This window comes from Nerophis ophidion, linkage group LG25 (genome assembly GCF_033978795.1).
Source record: "Nerophis ophidion isolate RoL-2023_Sa linkage group LG25, RoL_Noph_v1.0, whole genome shotgun sequence".
In the NCBI taxonomy this organism is placed as follows: domain Eukaryota; kingdom Metazoa; phylum Chordata; class Actinopteri; order Syngnathiformes; family Syngnathidae; genus Nerophis; species Nerophis ophidion.
In genome coordinates this window covers 4,943,143-4,959,397 of record NC_084635.1, presented here as the reverse complement: position 1 = coordinate 4,959,397, position 16,255 = coordinate 4,943,143, and the positions used below count along the sequence as shown (strand labels likewise).

The 16,255-nt window shown below is 42.4% G+C and overlaps 1 protein-coding gene across 1 annotated transcript in view; it reads right to left on the bottom strand.

Annotated features, from left to right (window-relative positions):
- LOC133543114 (protein kinase C-binding protein NELL1-like) overlaps positions 1–16,255 on the bottom strand; it is an 881,729-nt gene that overhangs the window by 417,613 nt on the left and 447,861 nt on the right. The window lies entirely within an intron of this gene.

Here is a 16,255-nt window from a genome sequence, read left to right as displayed (position 1 = left end):
CTTCGGGATTCTACCGGGAGGTTTGGCAAGTATGAGTATTAGCGGTGAATGTGGTGGGCCAGCTCTAATGTTAATTTGATATTGCCTCAAGGGCCACATGAAATTAAACGGCGGGCCATAATTGGCCCGCGGGCCAGAGTTTTGACACCCATGCCCTCGGGTTTGATCGAAACCAGGTTAAGAACCACTGCCCTAGAATGTGAATGTGAGTGTGAATGTTGTCTATCTGTGTTGGCCCTGTGATGTGGTGACCACATGTCCAGGATGTACGCCGCCTTCCGCCTGATTGTAGCTGAGTTAGGCACCAGTGCCCCCCGTGACCCCAAAAGGGAATAAGCAGTAGAAAATGGATGGATAGTACATTTCTTTTCGCGACTGTCAATTTTGATCAAGGGTCTTTAGCATTCAATGAGGTATTCAGTAGAAGCATTTAAGTCTCACCTTAAAACTCATCTGTATACTCTAGCCTTTAAATAGACCTCATTTTTAGACCAGTTGATCTGCCGCTTCTTTTCTTTCTCCTATGTCCCCCCCTCCCTTGTGGAGGGGGTCCGGTCCAATGACCATGGATGAAGTACTGGCTGTCCAGAGTCGAGACCCAGGATGGACCGCTCGTCGGGACCCAGGATGGACCGCTCGCCTGTATCGGTTGGGGACATCTCTACGCTGCTGATCCGCTTGAGATGGTTTCCTGTGGACGGGACTCTCGCTGCTGTGTTGGAGCCACTATGGATTGAACTTTCACAGTATCATGTTAGACCCGCTCGACATCCATTGCTTTCGGTCCCCTAGAGGGGGGGGGGGGTTGCCCACATCTGAGGTCCTCTCCAAGGTTTCTCATAGTCAGCATTGTCACTGGCGTCCCACTGGATGTGAATTCTCCCTGCCCACTGGGTGTGAGTTTTCCTTGCCCTTTTGTGGGTTCTTCCGAGGATGTTGTAGTCGTAATGATTTGTGCAGTCCTTTGAGACATTTGTGATTTGGGGCTATATAAATAAACATTGATTGATTGATTGATTGTTCATTGAATGGGCGGCATAGCTCGGCTGGTAGAGTGGCCGTGCCAGCAACTTGATGGTTGCAGGTTCGATTCCCGCTTCCGCCATCCTAGTCACTGCCGTTGTGTCCTCGGGCAAGACACTTTACCCACCTGCTCCCAGTGCCACCCACACTGCTTTAAATGTAACTTCGATATTGGGTTTCACTATGTAAAGCGCTTTGAGCATGGGTGTCAAACTCTGGCCCGCGGGCCAAATCTGGCCCGCCGTGTAATTTAATTTGGCCCTTGAGACAATATCAATTTAGCATTAGAGCTGGCCCACCGGTGTTATACAGCGTCGGTGCCGCTGTAACACCGCATTCACCGCTAATACTCATACTTGCCAACCCTCCTAATTTTCCCGGTAGACTCCCGAAGTTCAGTGCCCCTCCCGAAAATCTCCCGGGGCAACCATTCTCCCGAATTTCTACCGATTTCCACCTGGGGGCGTGCATTTAAGGCACTGCCTTTAGCGTTCTCTACAACCTGTCGTCACGTCCACTTTTCCTCCATACTGTGTGTCACTTAATACTTGTGGCTTTTACACACACACAAGTGAATGCAAGGCATACTTGGTCAACAGCCATACAGGTCACACTGAGGGTGGCCGTATAAACAACTTTAGTACTGTTACAAATATGCGCCACACTGTGAACCCACACCGAACATTTACATTTCGGGTAAACATCCGCACCGTAACACAACAGTACCCCTTGCAGCACTAACTCTTCCGGGAAACTTCCAGCAAACTGAGCAATAGTTAACATTTTATTCATGCATTTTTTCTTGCTACTTCAAGGCTTGAATGTTTGGTTCATTCATTATTGTTATTTTATTTTCAAATTTATTTTTAGCCTGTGGAAAAATGTTGATATTTACCTCAGAAGATTGCAAATAGAAAAAAAGGCATTACATTTTTATTAAAATTTTATTTGATATGCCATTGATATATTTTTAAATTATTATTATTATTATTTGAAACTGGATTTTGCATGTCACTAAATTGTTCAATATTTAATGCAAAACTTGTTTGGGTCCCTATTAAAAGGTTCATTTGTTCAACCTCGGCCCGCGGCTTTGTTCCGTTTAAAATTTTGGCCCACTCTGTATTTGAGTTGGACACCCCTGGCTTTGAGTCACTAGAGAAAAGCGCTATATAAATATAATTCACATGAACGGGGGATCCAATTGGTCAAGTCGGGTACATATCAGATTTCGGACTTTTCTCACCGACATGAAAACACCAGAAACATGTCGTAATATAAACCTAAATTCGAAACATTTAAGTCTCATCTTAAAACTCATTTGCATACCCTAGCCTTCAAACAGACTCCCTTTTTGGACCAGTTGATCTGCCGTTTCTTTTCTTTTTGTCCTATGTCCCACTCTCCTTATCCATGGATGAAGTTCTGGCTGTCCAGGGGACCCAGAATGGACCACTCGTCTGGAGTCGGGACCCAGGATGGATCGCTTGCCTGTGTATCGGTTGGGGACATCTCTGCGCTGCTGATCCGCCTCCGCTTGGGATGGTTTCCTTGCTGGCTCCGCTGTGGACGGGACTCTCGCTGCTGTGTTGGATCCGCTTTGGACTGGACTCTCGCGGCTGTGTTGGATCCACTATGGACTGAACTTTCACAGTATCATGTTAGACCCGCTCGACATCCATTGCTTTCCTCCTCTCCAAGGTTCTCATAGTCATCATTGTCACCGACGTCCCACTGGGTGTGAGTTTTCCTTGCCCTTATGTGGGCCTACCAAGGATGTCGTGGTGGTTTGTGCAGCCCTTTGAGACATTTAGGGCTATATAAATGAACGTTGATTGATAAAGTGTAAACATAGCCTCGGTTGAATGGTTGCAACCTCTTACTTCTCCCCAGGCTTCTTCAGTCAAACGAAGGTAAACATATTTTGTCACCATGCATGTGACTTCCAAATTGAATGAAGTCCTAAATCCACAATGTTGCCGTCCCGCACACCTTGATCCATGTTTCATCAAAGTCTTTGGCGCGCAGGCAGTTGTGACGGACCCGAGCGTCATTAGCATGTGCCGACGTTTGCTTTTCCTCCTGAGTACCTTATCTGCACATCTCAGCATTTTCCGCCTTCCCTGCTTGCTGGAGTTGACAGGTGTGCAGCGTATATCATTATTGCCTTGCCGGGACACAATCGGCATTCGGTTTTTAAGTGCCAGAAATAGGTCAACAATGATGCAGTACTGCTAGAATTAATAACTGCACTGTGCACGGTAGCTTGAAAAACAGAATTAACGCACAAGTACGGCGAATCAGGCAATGAACAAAATTATTTTACATTTAAAGGCCTACTGAAACGAGATGTTCTTATTTAAACGGGGATAGCAGGTCCATTCTATGTGTCATACTTGATCATTTCGCGATATTGCCTTATTTTTGCTGAAAGGATTTAGTAGAGAACATCGCAACTTTTGGTCGCTAATAAAAAAGCCTTGCCTGTACCGGAAGTAGCAGACGACGTGCGGGTGACGTCACGGGTTGTGGAGCTCCTCACATCTGAACATTGTTTACAATCATGGCCACCAGCAGCTAGAGCTATTCGGACCGAGAAAGCGACAATTTCCCTATCAATTTGAGCGAGGATTAAAGATTTCTGGATGAGGAAAGTGAGAGTGAAGGACCAGGAAAAAAAAAAAAAAAGACTAGGGCAGAGGAAGCGATTCAGATGTTATTAGACCCATTTACTAGGATAATTCTGGAAAATCCCTCATTTGCTTATTGTGTTACTAGAGTTTTAGTGAGATCATATGGTCGTACCTGAAAGTCGGAGGGGTGTGGCCACGGGTGTGGTGACCGCCAGTGTCTCTGAGAGAAGCCATGTTTCTCGACGAGGCAAGGCAGCCGGGCTGAGATTTATTTTTTTTCCCCCTCCTCCACGGTGTAAGCATCCGACAGTCGGGGGCGGCCGGTGGGAGGAGGCAAGAGAGTCCGCAGCTGCAGGAAGAACGACGCAAACTCTCCGCTCATGTCTACGGTAAGAGCCGACTTTTTACCACCATTGTCTCACCAAAACCTGCCGATTGACATGTGGTAGGGAACCATGCTCGCTTGACCCCTCTGTTCCATAGTAAAGCCTCACCTCAGCTTTCGGGAATGTAAACAAGGAAACACAGGCTGTGTTTGTGTTGCTAAAGGCAGCCGCAATACACCGCTTCCCACTTAAATCTTTCTTCTTTCACCGCGTATCTCTTATGTGTGAATCTTATCTGCCGGTGTCACTTTTACACCATGGACCACATACAACTGGTTCAAGGTCATTAAGCACAAACAGAATTAATATGTACATAAGGCATACTGTCAATTTTTGAGAAAATCAAAGGAATTTAATCAATCAATCAATCAATCAATGTTTATTTATATAGCCCCAAATCACAAATGTCTCAAAGGACTGCACAAACCATTACGACTACGACATCCTCGGAAGAACCCACAAAAGGGCAAGGAAAACTCACACCCAGTGGGCAGGGAGAATTCACATCCAGTGGGACACCAGTGACAATGCTGACTATGAGAAACCTTGGAGAGGACCTCAGAAGTGGGCAACCCCCCCGCCCCCCCTCTAGGGGACCGGAAGCAATGGATGTCGAGCGGGTCTAACATGATACTGTGAAAGTTCAATCCATAGTGGTTCCGAGACAGCAGCGAGAGTCCCGTCCACAGGAAACCATCTCAAGCGGATCAGCAGCGTAGAGATGTCCCCAACCGATACAGGCGAGCGGTCCATCCTGGGTCCCGACGAGCGGTCCATCCTGGGTCTCGACTCTGGACAGTCAGTACTTCATCCATGGTCATCGGACCGGACCCCCTCCACAAGGGAGGGGGGGACATAGGAGAAAGAAAAGAAGCGGCAGATCAACTGGTCTAAAAAGGAAGTCTATTTAAAGGCTAGAGTATACAGATGAGTTTTAAGATGAGACTTAAATGCTTCTACTGAGGTAGCATCTCGAACTGTTACCGGGAGGGCATTCCAGAGTACTGGAGCCCGAACGGAAAACGCTCTATAGCCCGCAGACTTTTTTTGGGCTCTAGGAATCACTAATAAGCCGGAGTCTTTTGAACGCAGATTTCTTGCCGGGACATATGGTACAATACAATCGGCAAGATAGGATGGAGCTAGACCGTGTAGTATTTTATACGTAAGTAGTAAAACCTTAAAGTCACATCTTAAGTGCACAGGAAGCCAGTGCAGGTGAGCCAGTACAGGTATATATGTATGTATATATGTATATAAAGGTATATACAGTATAGGTATATATGCATGTATATATGTATATAAAGGTATATACAGTACAGGCGTAATGTGATCAAACTTTCTTGTTCTTGTCAAAAGTCTAGCAGCCACATTTTGTACCAACTGTAATCTTTTAATGCTAGACATGGTGCGCCTTATGGTCTGAAAAATACGGTAACGTGTGTAGCTAACCCTGCTATTCCCAAATTTGTATCCAATAGGATTGCAGAATCTAATGTAATAACTTTCTCACATGTACCTATTTTTGGAATTAATTAATCACAATGTCATTAAACATTGATACAAAACCACTAATTTGAAAGTGATGGAGCAGTCCTGTCAAACCCAGTATTTAATGTCGAAGGAGGCTTCCGGCTAATCAATTTGCAACAGAAAGTTGAGCCGCCTTTTAGGAAAACCCCTAAACATGGATCTCGCCACGGCTCGACGATTTCCATTGTCGAGCCAACAATCAGCGTCTTCCCGTTCTCGCTCATATGTTGTGGGACAATCTTGGATTGGAGCAGAGCTTAGAAGTAAACCTCTTTACCACGCGGATCAAGCAGAAGCGAAAAGACCGGAAGCCTTGAGGCTCCTCAGCTCTCAGCATGTTTAGAGGATTCGGTCCATGGTGGCACAGACCCCACAGACGACAGTAATCAGCAATGAGAAAATCCGTCAATGACTTCTTTGGCAAGCCAATCCATCTTAATCAAACGTGACCAACAGCGCCATCGCAAGTAGTCCTATCCAGAGGCAAAGTCATTGCCCCGCCAAGTCCAACAATCAGCAACTCTGACACTCCTAGATAAAGCACTTCGGAATTAACTGGAAAATTACGATACGCCGATACTCTCGGATGAAAAAAAAGTGCCAGTTTGTCAAGACTTGGTAGAAACGAACCACAAGAAAATGGCTTGACTATCTTGTCATTCCACAAACTTCAAAGGGAATCCAGGTCGAAGTTTACGATCGACCAAGATCTTTGTGACCGTTCTTTCTTTTTAATTCCACAAAACAGTCTGCAAATGTTCCAATACGATGATCTAAAATGTTCTTAACGAGCCAAATGGCAATGAGTTCCCAACAGGAGTCCTTTGAAGTCGAATAAGCGCAGAGTGAAGTTTTAAAATCCTACCTTCGCAGTAAGTGGAATCCCCGTGAATAGAGGCGTAGCCGCTCTTGCATTCACACTCCGCTTTCGTATTCCGATTTTTACATTCAGAATTGTCTCCACAGATGATCCCCTCTGAGCAGAAGTCGTAACCTTAAAAAAAAAGGATAGAAAACAGAATGGTTTGTTATTCTGGTTTCTTGAAAATAACTAAATAAATTACTTTTGGCAGACAAATGTTGGGGACTGATAGACACATACAAACAATACACGTGTCCAAAACAAACAATGCACTTGTTACCAACATAGAGTACATTAGCTTTCTTGGATTTGTAGTACTTAAGCAGAGTAAATGTGAACAACATTAACAAACTAAAAGCCAATTCTATTGCTTGTGTATCTAAGGCAGGGGTTCTTAACCTTTTTGTATTTGTATTAACACTGAGTTAGTGATCATATTCACTAATAATATCTAATATACTTACAGTTCACAACCTTGTTAAGGTTTTACTACTTACGTATAAAATACTACACGGTCTAGCTCCAGCCTATCTTGCCGATTGTATTGTACCATATGTCCCGGCAAGAAATCTGCCTTCAAAAGACTCCGGCTTATTAGTGATTCCTAGAGCCCCAAAAAAAGTCTGCGGGCTATAGAGCGTTTTCCGTTCGGGCTCCAGTACTCTGGAATGCCCTCCCGGTAACAGTTCGAGATGCTACCTCAGTAGAAGCATTTAAGTCTCACCTTAAAACTCATTTGTATACTCTAGCCTTTAAATAGACCTCATTTTTAGACCAGTTGATCTGCCGCTTCTTTTCTTTTTTCTCCTATGTCCCCCTCTCCCATTTGGAGGGGGTCCGGTCCGATGACCATGGATGAAGTACTGGCTGTCCAGAGTCGAGACCCAGGATGGACCGCTCTCCTGTGTATCGGTTGGGGACATCTCTACACTGCTGATCCGACTCCGCTTGGGATGGTTTCCTGTGGACGGGACTCTCCCTGCTGTCTTGGATCCGCTTTGAACTGAACTCTCGCGGCTGTGTTGGAGCCACTATGGATTGAACTTTCACAGTATCATGTTAGACCCGCTCGGGGGGGGGGGTTGCACACATCTGAGGTCCTCTCCAAGGTTTCTCATAGTCAGCATTGTCACTGGCGTCCCACTGGATGTGAATTCTCCCTGCCCACTGGGTGTGAGTTTTCCTTGCCCTTTTTTGGGTTCTTCCGAGGATGTTGTAGTCGTAATGATTTGTACAGTCCTTTGAGACATTTGTGATTTAGGGCTATATAAATAAACATTGATTGATTGTCAAATTATATGAAATCATGTATTCATCACACATGAAGAGTGGTATTTATTTAACCAATAAGCCTAAGGCTTAGGTCAGGCTAATTAGAAAAACATCCATCCATTGGTGTAAAATAAATAAACTAAATTAAAAACAACGACTTCTTTATTTTAACTGTCAATAACATTAAAGTACAAATGAAAACACAGCTTGACCTCTTTATTCATTGTTTTTGCGCTTAAGCTTCTCTATGACTTTAGCTCCAGACTTCTTCTGTTTGTTTGATAACGTCATTACTGCTACAAGTGGCGGAAAAGCGTATTGCAACTGAATACCGCTGCGAGCCATACGGACCACAGTTGAGAAAAAAAATTAATTGGTGTCCCACTAGGGGGCGCTCTTGGCTATGATTAAAAAAACACTGATCTAAGGTAAGCAAGCATTTGTGATGCCAACTGAATTAATGTTCATCCCTTTGAATGAATAATATCTGAGTTTGTTCCTGTCCGTCCTTTAAGCCTCTCCTCACAATTTGATCACACGTTATCCATAGGGCCCGGACGTCCATTTTGCACGAAGAGGTGCAGGTAAAATCGCAATTGATGAATGGCTGGGAACTTCATATGAAAATTTGCCATAATCGTATCCCTAGCCCTTATTTGCTAAGTCACTGATATTAATAAAAAAATACATTAATAAAAAGTTACAGTTTTATTGCACTGATCTTGTAAGCTGGATCTACTGGGTTTGGCCTTTGATGGGAGTTGAGGCTAAAATGTTCACAATTGTTTTCTTTGAATCATGTTAAATAAGCAGAGGTGGGTAGAGTAGCCAGAAATTGTACTCAAGTAAGAGTACTGTTACTTTAGAGATGTATTACTCAAGTAAAAGTAAGGAGTAGTCACCCAAATATTTACTTGAGTAAAAGTAAAAAGTATGTTGTGAAAAAACTACTCAAGTACTGAGTAACTGATGAGTAACCTCATTACGGCAACAAATAATGCACAAAAACATAAAAATAGCAATGAGCAAATTCAGAGCCAGGAATATCTCTTAAGCAACTAAAACAATAATATATATTAAATAATAGTACATTAAAATAAAATAAAAAAATGGCACATTGAGCCACAATAACTTAACAGCACCATAGGCTCAGTAGGCATTCATTGATTTGATTGATTGATTGATTAAAACTTGTATTATTAGATTGCACAGTACAGTACATATTCTGTACAATTGACCACTAAATGGTAACACCCCAATAAGTTTTTCAACGTTTATCAATTACTTAAAAAATGACCAAGTCGAGGGGACCTACCTCATATATACATACACACACACATCATATATACACACACATGACATACATACACACAAATCATTTATACACAAACATATATATATATATATATACATACATACAGTATATAATTTATGTTTATTTATTTTGCCGTTTTTGTTGACATGTTGAAGGTGTTTTAATGAATATACATGCATGTTTAACATATAGATTCCTATCTTTCATGAAGACAAGAATATAAGTTGGTGTATTACCTGATTCTGATGACTTGCATTGATTGGAATCAGACGTCCACGTTTTCAAATGGAGGAGACAAAAAAAGTTCCTCTTTTCTGTCTAATACCACATGAAAGTCGTTGGTTTTTGGCATCTTATTTGTCCAGCTTCCATATTCGTTTTTATACACTTTACAAGAAATACATTGGCGGCAAACTCCGTAGCTTGTTAGCTTGTTTGCGCTGGCTTTCGGAGACTCTTATTTTGTTAACGCAGGCACGATGGAACGGCGCTTTTATTGTGAAGACAGGAACTGTGCGATCAGTCTTTAGGCTTTTGACGGGAAGTACGGTTGAAATAAAAAGTGTCTTTTTTCCTTTACACTTTTGATTGATTGATAGAAACTTTTATTATTAGATTGCACAGTACAGTACATATTCTGTACAATTGACCACTAAATAGTAACACCCCAATAAGTTTGTCAACATGTTTAAGTCGGGTTTTACGTATCACGGTCATGTGACCGCCTGGCTCTGTTTGATTGGTCCAACGTCACCAGTGACTGCATGTGATTGGTGAAACGCAGGCATGCGTAGATTCTACTTTGAAGCTCTGTCATTAACCAAAACAAACATTAATACATCGATAAAAAAAAAGTAGCGAGTAGCGAGCTGAATGTAGATAAATGGAACGGAGTAAAAGTAGCGTTTCTTCTCTATAAATATACTCAAGTAAAAGTATGTTGCATAAAAACTACTTGTAGAAGTACAATTTATCCCAAAAGTTACTCAAGTAAATGTAACGGAGTAACTGTAGCGCGTTACTACCCACCTCTGTAAATAAGTTACATTTGTTAATTAGGTCCAAAACATGCATCGTTGAGAAAACATTTCTTGTAATTGGATGGAGGCGGCAGGGGGGATTTCGAAATAAAATTCCGCCTAGGGCCCCAATTTAGCCAGGATTGCATTTCAGAGTCCATACTAGGAAGGAGAAAATGTCCAAATTGGTGTTGTCCCGAAACCAATATTTTGGTACCTGAACCAAAATTATTTTGATACTTTTCTAAGATAAAGGGGATGACCAAAAATTGCAATATTGGCTTTATTTTAACAAAAAAAAAATGTATGGTACATTAAACAAATGTTTATTATTGCAAGTTTGTCCTTAAATAAAATAGTGAACATACAGGACAACTTCAATTTTATCCGTAAGTAAGCAAACAAATAATCCTAATTTAGCTGCTGCCATTTTACATTCTATTTTGTCAAAATTAAGGACAAGTGGTAGAAAATAAATTATTAATCTACTTGTTCATTTTACGGTTAATATCTGCTTACTTTCTCTTTCAACATGTTCCATCTACACCTTTGTTAAAATCTAATAATCACTAATTCTTCTGTTGTTTGATACTTTAGTTTTGGATGATACCACACATTTGGGAATCAATCTGATACCAAGTAGATACAGGATCATACATTGGTCATATTCAAGTCCTCATATACATTTTTTAAAAACGAAAGAACAAATTGTGATGCCATAAAATAGTATCGACTAGACACGCTCCTGTACTTGGTATCATTACAGTGGATGTTAGGTCTACAGTGGGGCTAATAAGTATTTAGTCAGCCACCGATTGTGCAAGTTCTCCCACTTAAAATGATGACAGAGGTCTGTAATTTTCATCATAGGTACACTTCAACTGTGAGAGACAGAATTTGAAAAAAAAATCCAGGAATTTTAAATAATTTATGTGTAAATGATGGTGGAAAATAAGTATTTGGTCAACCATTCAAAGCTCTCACTGATGGAAGGAGGTTTTGGCTCCAAATCTCACGATACATGGCCCCATTCATTCTTTCCTTAACACGGATCAATCGTCCTGTCCCCTTAGCAGAAAAACAGCCCCAAAGCATGATGTTTCCACCCCCATGCTTCACAGTAGGTATGGTGTTCTTGGGATGCAACTCAGTATTCTTCTTCCTCCAAACACAACGAGTTGAGTTTATACCAAAAAGTTCTATTTTGGTTTCATCTGACCACATGACATTCTCCCAATCCTCTGCTGTATCATCCATGTATCCATTTTGGTATAAACTCAACCCGTCGTGTTTGGAGGAAGAAGAATACTGAGTTGCATCCCAAGAACACCATACCTACTGTAAAGCATGGGGGTGGAAACATCATGCTTTGGGGCTGTTTTTCTGCTAAGGGGACAGGACGATTGATCCGTGTTAAGGAAAGAATGAATGGGGCCATGTATCGTGAGATTTTGAGCCAAAACCTCCTTCCATCAATCAGTGAGAACTTTGAATGGTTGACCAAATACTTATTTTTAAAAAAAAATTAAATTCCTACAATGTGGATTCCTGGATTTTTTTTCCACATTCTGTCTCTCACAGTTGAAGTGTACCTATGATGAAAATTACAGACCTCTGTCATCATTTTAAGTGGGAGAACTTGCACAATCGCTGGCTGACTAAATACTTTTTTGCCCCACTCTAGACCTAACATCCACTGTAATGATACCAAGTACAGAAGCGTGTCTAGTCGATACTATTTTTTGGCATCACAACTTCTTATTTCATTTTTAAAAAATGTATATGAGGACTTCGACTTAAACAAGTTGAAAAACGTATTGGGGTGTTACCATTTAGTGGTCAATTGTACGGAATATGTACTGAACTGTGCAATCTACTAATAAAAGTATCAATCAATCAATCAATTGAATACGACCAATGTATGATCCTGTATCTACTTGGTATCAGATTGATTCCCAAATGTGTGGTATCCTCCAAAACTAATGTAAAGTATCAAACAACAGAAGAATTAGTGATTATTATGTTTAGTTCCTGTTATACAGTATATGCCTTGAGCTCTTATTTTGAAGGTAGATGGAACGGAAATGATGTCATCTTAGAGTGGAGCGGAGGGTTTTGTATAAGTCGCTTAAACTGTATCACACTACAAAATAACAAACACGAGGACCACTTTATTTTTGTTCCTTTCAAAAACCTGCGCTCCACTCTAAGATGACATCATTTCCGTTCCATCTACCTTCAAAATAAGAGCTCAAGGCATATACTGTATAACAGGAACTAAACATAACAAAGAGGCAAACCATACAAATAGGTTACAGAAACTTACATTTGTCACCATGGAGGTGAGGATTAGTGATTTGGACGTAGCTAAAACACTGCCGACTGCGGCCGAAATTTAGCCGCTAGCTAGCAGGCAATATCTTAAAGCACCTCTTCCTGATGCTGTTTCGGTGTTATAACTTCACCTTTATTATTAGTTTATAAGCCAAAATGTGTCTGTTCTCCCTTTTCTGTCTCCACACTGTGTCTGTTTGTAAGTACTCTGTGATTGTGCGCTGCCGAACATGCTCCTCTGCTCGTAAACCAGCAACGACACGACGTGGGTGCAGGGGGTACTTTTCAGAGACGCTATAGTACCGAATATGATTAATTAGAATGGCGGTACTATACTAATACTGGTATACTGTACAACCATAGCCCAAATAGTTAGTTAATAGGAGGAATTAAAAAGGGTTAATAAGAAGAGTTATTTTCTTTTTTTTGTATTTTCCATGGGGTCGTGAACATTAAAGGCCTACTGAAAGCCACTACTAGCGACCACGCGGTCTGATAGTTTATATATCAATGATGAAATATTAACATTGCAACACATTAGTTTACTAAATTGCAATTTTAAATTTCTCACAAAGTTTCTTGTTGAAAACGTTGCGGAATGATGACGCGTGCTTGTGACGTTATTGGTTGGAGCGGACATTTTATCCCAGCACCACTCACGGCTAAAAGTAGTCTGCTTTAATCGCATAATTACACAGTATTCTGGACATCTGTGTTGCTGACTCTTTTGCAATTTGTTCAATTAATAATGGAGACGTCAAAGAAGAATGCTGTTGGTGGATTGCGGCTGCCTTTAGCAACCAAAACACAGCCGGTGTTTCTTTGTTGGTTGTGAAGCTTTAATATGGAACAGAGCGGTCAAGCGAACATGTTTCTCTACCACATGTCAACCGGCAGGTTTCGGTGAGAAAATCGTGGTAATAAGTCGGCTTTTACAGGAGACATGAGCGGAGCTTGCGTCCTCCTGCAGCTGTCAAAGAGGCAGCTGCGACTTTCTTGGCTTCCATCAGATACACTGGCGGTCACCACTTACCTCGGACTTTCAGGTATGACTTTATAATCTCACTAAAACACTAGTAACACAATATGCAGGTAAGGGATTTTCCGGAATTATCATAGTAAATGTGTTTAATAACATTTTAAATCGCTCCCACTGCCGTCGCCTTTTTTTTCTTTTTTATTCTATCAATCAATCAATCAATCAATGTTTATTTATATAGCCCCAAATCACAAATGTCTCAAAGGACTGCACAAATCATTACGACTACAACATCCTCGGAAGAACCCACAAAATGGCAAGGAAAACTCACACCCAGTGGGCAGGGAGAATTCACATCCAGTGGGACGCCAGTGACAATGCTGACTATGAGAAACCTTGGAGAGGACCTCAGATGTGGGCAACCTCCCCCCCCTCTAGGGGACCGAAAGCAATGGATGTCGAGCGGGTCTAACATGATACTGTGAAAGTTCAATCCATAGTGGCTCCAACACAGCCACGAGAGTTCAGTTCAAGCGGATCCAAGACAGCAGCGAGAGTCCCGTCCACAGGAGAACATCTCAAGCGGAGGCGGATCAGCAGCGTAGAGATGTCCCCAACCGATACAGGCGAGCGGTCCATCCTGGGTCCCGACGAGCGGTCCATCCTGGGTCTCGACTCTGGACAGCCAGTACTTCATCCATGGTCATCGGACCGGACCCCCTCCACAAGGGAGGGGGGCACATTCTAATGCTTCACTCTAACTTTCCTCATCCACAAATATTTCATCGTCGCTCAAATTAATGGGGAATTCGTCGCTTTTTTCGGTCCGAATCGCTCTTGCTGCTGGTGGCTATGATTATAAACAATGTGAGGATGCGAGGAGCCCTACAACCTGTGAGGTCACGCGCACATTGTCTGCTACTTCCGGTACAGGCAAGGCTTTTTACTAGGCCTTTAATGAACATGAACATGTGCTATATTGCAGCCACAGACTAATTTCTCAGTGGCAGGTTGAATGTGCATACCAAAAAAAATCTATTAAAAACATGTACATAAACACCGGAATCAGACATCAAAAACAGCAAAATAAAATAGAAATAGTCAAATTTAACAATATAAGAGTCACTGAAGGCCCATCCATCCATCCATTTTCTACCGCTTATTCCCTTTCGGGGTCGCGGGGGGCGCTGGCGCCTATCTCAGCTACAATCGGGCGGAAGGCGGGGTAGACCCTGGACAAGTCGCCACCTGGCCGTTTTCTCTAAATGTATAAATCCTCTTACCCGCATCTTTTCCTTTACTTTTCAGAAATAGTCATTCCAAACACCTTTATATTGCTCTCCATTTTCATCTCCTCTCATCTACGTCCTTTTTCCTCTCCCCACCTTGTGCTGCTTCAATTTATTTTCTTTATTTCCTCTTGAGGAAATTTGAGGTCGGAATATTTTCCTCTCTTATCTCCTTCTCGCGCTCAAAGCGACAGCCACTTTAGTTTTGCTCCGTCCAATTATTGTTGCTTATTTCACCAGTAATAACTCCTTGGTAAAGCGACAGAGTTTGAGCAAGCAGGTGCTTATTTAGCAGACAGAGAAATCGGCGGAAGAAGAATATATTGTAGGGACGCAGATTCGATAAAAAAAAACTTCAAACTTCTTCACAGTAAGAGGGTTTTGGTTTGTTCTGTATAAATATCTAAAGCAGCGTTGGGCTGCGAGCGCCCCCTAGAGGCCTGCCCAAAAAAACATTTGTTTCTCAGCTGTGGTCCGTATGGGCGGCAACGGAATTATGAACTGTAAGTGAAGTGAAGTCCAGTCACATGTCGTACGAGGCTTCTGCTTACACACGCAAAGGACTTCAAGGCATACTTGTTCAACAGCCATACCAGTCACACTGAGGGTGCCCGTTTAAACAACCCCGAAACTCCCACCAATACACGCCACACCGCGAACCCACACCAAACAAGAACGACAAACACATCCCGGGAGAACATCAGCACTGCAACACAACACAAACACGAAAGAACAAATACCCAGAATCCCATGCATCCCACTCATCTTCAGTGCTCCATTATACACCCCACTAGCACCAAACCCCCCTCCGTGCTTCGGTTGAGGTGGGCGGGGTTGTAGCCCGGAAGGATTCTGGGTATTTGTTCTTCCGTGTTCATGCCGTGCCACAGCGCCAATGCTCTCCCGAAATGCGTTCGCCACTACCGCTCAGCGTGGGTCCACAGCGCGGCGCATACCAGCAAGAGCGCCAAAGTTGTTTATATTACAACCCTCAGTGTAACATGCATGGCTGTGGACTAAGTATGCGTTGCAGTCACTTTTGTGTGTTTAAGAACAAAACTCTTACGTACTGTACTTTAGATAATCTGTTAAATATATGATTATTGTTGTGGGCATGTGAGATTTGCAAAACTGAAAACATTATCCTAGTATTGTATACTTTGTCGGTAGTAAATATCCATGAATATAATCATATATGCAGTGTTATTTCATTTTAAATTTCAAGAGTTTTGTGGCTCCAATTGTTTTCTTTATTTTGTGAAACGGGTCAAAATGGGGGCTTCACGGTGGCATTTAAGTCTCATCTTAAAACTCATCTGTATACTCTAGCCTTTAAATAGACCTCCTTTTTAGACCAGTTGATCTGCCGCTTCTTTTCTTTCTCCTATGTCCCCCCCTCCCTTGTGGAGGGGGTCCGGTCCGATGACCATGGATGAAGTACTGGCTGTCCAGAGTCGAGACCCAGGATGGACCGCTCGTCGGGACCCAGGATGGACCGCTCGCCTGTATCGGTTGGGGACATCTCTACGCTGCTGATCCGCTTGAGATGGTTTCCTGTGGACGGGACTCTCACTGCTGTGTTGGAGCCACTATGGATTGAACTTTCACAG